Consider the following 478-nt stretch of genomic DNA (forward strand, 5'->3'; position numbering starts at 1 on the left):
GGATGTACTGCCAAATTCTAAAATAACGTCTTATGGTAGAGAAATGAACATTCAATTATCTGGCAACAGCTCTGGTGGACATTCCTGCAGTCAGCATACCAATTGCACACTCCCTCAAAACTTGAGACATCTGTGGCATTGTGTCCCCAGCGAGAAGTGCACTTGTGTAATGCTCATGCTGTTTAATCAGCTTCTTGATATGCCACACCTGTCAAGTGGATGGATTATTTTGGCAACGGATAAATGCTCCCTAACAGGGATGTAAACAAATTTGTGCACAATATTTGAGTGAAAATAAGCTCTCTTTTTTTGCATACGGAACATTTCTGGAATATTTTATTTCAGCTCATGTAACATGGGACCAACACTTTACAAGTCGCATTTACATTTTTGTTCTGTGTACGTTTGACGGGGGGATACCAGGAAGGAAATTCGACCTGTGTGCGCACTGAGCACTAGTCACACCCCCTGCTGCGCT

Source organism: Salvelinus sp. IW2-2015, linkage group LG35, assembly GCF_002910315.2.
Source record: "Salvelinus sp. IW2-2015 linkage group LG35, ASM291031v2, whole genome shotgun sequence".
Taxonomy (NCBI): Eukaryota; Metazoa; Chordata; class Actinopteri; order Salmoniformes; family Salmonidae; genus Salvelinus; species Salvelinus sp. IW2-2015.